A 3,100-nucleotide genomic window follows, 5' to 3' on the forward strand; every position below is an offset into this window, starting at 1 on the left:
AAGTTTAAATAAATTGCCCAGCACAATGACTGAAACTGAAGAAGAGCAAATACTTGATTGATCCAAAGCCCCTTCCTGCCTTATCTTGTAAAATTAACCAGAGATTCCACTTTACTCCAATTTACCTTCAAGAATAATTTAACTGAACTCACATAAATTTTGGAAAGCTTGACCCCCAGTCAGATAACTTATCTTCTGAAAAGAAAGGACACTAATATTAAACATTAACAAGAATTGTTCCATTGAAAAATGTAAAGACTCTTAGGTGAATTTCTAGAAGCAACAACAAAAGTTAAACCAGTTTCGTTTATTAGAAAAATTTGGAAAAAATGTCAAATAACAGGATCATGTGGGGATGAAGTTCAGAGGCCAAAGCTGTGGCAGGACGACAATGAACAACTCAGGCTCTGACGAGGGGCAGTTCTGGCCTTCTCCTTTCAGAAGCACACCTACACCTGAAACTAACACAACATTGTAAATCAACTATACTCCAATAAAAGTTTTTAAAAAATAGTTCAACTTATCTATTATTTCTTTCATAAATCATGGTTTTAGTTTTGTATCTAAAAAGTCATCACCAAACCCAAGGTCACCTAAATTTTCTCCAATGTTATTTTCTAGGAATTTTATAGTTTTACATTTTACATTTATATCTATGATCTATTTTGTTTCCGTCCGGTTTCGAACCAGGGGCCTTTCGCGTGTGAGGCGAACGTGATAACCGCTACACTATGGAAATACAGCAGGTTATGATCTATTTTGAATTGATTTTTGTGAGAAGTGTAAGGTCTGTGACTAGATTCATTATTTTTTGCATGTGGATGTCCAGCATCATTTATTGAAATGTCTATGCTTTTAGACAGGCTCACAGGTATAGAAAACAAAACTACTGGATACAGTGAGGAGAGGGAAAGGGGAGGGGCAAAATAAGGGTATGGAATTAGGAGATACAAACTATTATGAAGCAAATAGATAACCAATAAGGTTATATTGTACAGCACAGGGAAATAGAGCCATTATTTTGTAATAACTTTAAATGGAGTATAATCTATAAAAATGAATCGTTAATTGCATTTAAAGCATAGGAAATGCACAGGGAAGCCCTGTGCCACACTGGAAACTAATATAATATTGTAAATCAACTACACTTCAATTTAAAGAGTAAAAGTAAATTAAAAATTTAAAAAGAAAAAAAAGCAAACCTATGGAGAATGATTTATAGAAATGTAAGACTTTGTTCACTGCAAAATGGGAGAATAATATTTGTTTTATAGAATTATTTACTAGGATTAAATGAGATAATGCAAGTAAGGTACTTAGCCTAACAGAGAAGACAGACTTAACAAAGGATATTTTGATGTATGTAGTATTACTGTTAATTAATAATGTGAAATAATTCTGAAGTAATTGAAAATACTTTCTTTTTAGTGTTAGCCCTCTCACACTCTGACAGACTTGTCTCTTCATAACCATCTCTTAAATATTAATTCATGACAATGAAGATCTCTTTGCCAATTTCCCCTTTCCCATTTCTTATCTAACTCCCAACCAGTGGCACCCATTCAAGTTAATGTCAATACAGCATCCCATGTTAGGAAGAGATCCAGAATGTTGGATTAACAAGAAAATACTCTTTTCATGTATTTTATGATTTATATATGCAAAGCCTAAAATTAACCACATTTCCAAACGTTTGGATCCAATAATGTAGAGCACTGGGCAAATAATTTACCTGATTTTCAGTGAATCCAAATAAGGTTTGACAAATATGGAAAAATTGTTTTCCTATTTTAAAATAATAGGTTCACAAGTGAAAAGTTTGTTGTTTGTCCTGTCCAGTTTTCTTTGCAATAAAAATAAGTTAACTATTTAGTTATGTGATGCATTTAACAAACGTGCCCATTACCTTGCTAATTCCTATACAAGTACATTGTGGAGATACTTCTTTTTAATATACTAACAACTAACAGACACCACATCCCTCAGAGACAACTGTACTGTTGGGTTCAAGGGTTTAATATCTCAGTGAAGATATTTTTTACACCACGGCTCTCTTTTAAATACATGTAAATAACTGGATTTTCTTCTATACAAAAACAGTGTCAGATAAATGCTATAAATCTGAAAGCAGAAAAGTAGGGAAGAAATAATAATTTACACACCACAATGGAGTGTTTCACAATTTTTGTTTAACAAAACATATTTTACCCTCCTTACACCTTGATCTATAGGACCCCACTGATTACAAGGCTGTAAATTGTGTGAAGAGCTTTGCAGAAAATCATAAAAGGGCAGCAAGGGGGCCTTATATCACAGAGTCACTTGGTCCCTAAAACTCAACCAGGACTTTGATATTTAGTTTAAACACATCCATATATTTTTATTAATAATGAATAGAGCCACTTGTTTCAATTTCATAAGCTCAATGCACCAAAGCTGGTGAGATTTCTATTACCCATGACCTGGATATTAATCCTTTGAATTAAAAAAAAAAAAAAGTATCCATTTTTCAAATATTGACTTAATGCTGAAACAATGAGAAAAAAACTTTCCCAGCAATTTTGGCACATTGGACTGGGAAATAAAACTGACCATTCTGTTTTCACTAGAAGACCTACTAAAAATGCTTTTGATACAGGAAATACTTTTTTTCCCCAGATAGTAGAGGATATCTTCAGGAAACTCAGCAGATTAATTACATGAGTCCTGGCTCAACTTTATTTAGAAGTAAAGCAGAAGCTTTAACACTCATCCCAGAATGTAAAATCCCTTTTCTAGTATTTCATAATACTGATATTCTTTGTTTGAGTATTCTGTTGGCTGAGAAACTGGTAGCAAGGAGTGTTTTCTTTTCTTTTCTTTTAATTAAAAAAAAAAAAAATTCTCTTTTTAGTAGTGGGCCAGGGGGGAAACAAAGGGAGAAAGTTGATTAAATTTGCCTGGATTTTTAACATAAAAGAAGATTAAAAATGGTAATGAATTTTCTAAATTCACAAAGTGATAGGCTTAAGCCCAGAAGATTTGAAAACCTTCAATTCGTGTTGACTTAATGACTTTGTACAAGTTGTTTTTCAATAGGCTTCTGAATAAGAAAACTGTT

At 32.7% G+C, this 3,100-nt stretch overlaps 1 non-coding gene across 1 annotated transcript; it reads right to left on the reverse strand.

The window, feature by feature from the left end:
- Positions 1-666: 666 nt before the first annotated feature.
- TRNAV-CAC lies at positions 667-739 on the reverse strand. The gene has a single exon. It is a non-coding gene; the product is annotated as a tRNA-Val (tRNA).
- Positions 740-3,100: the final 2,361 nt, after the last annotated feature.

This window comes from Phocoena sinus, chromosome 2, assembly GCF_008692025.1.
Source record: "Phocoena sinus isolate mPhoSin1 chromosome 2, mPhoSin1.pri, whole genome shotgun sequence".
Lineage (NCBI taxonomy): Eukaryota > Metazoa > Chordata > Mammalia > Artiodactyla > Phocoenidae > Phocoena > Phocoena sinus.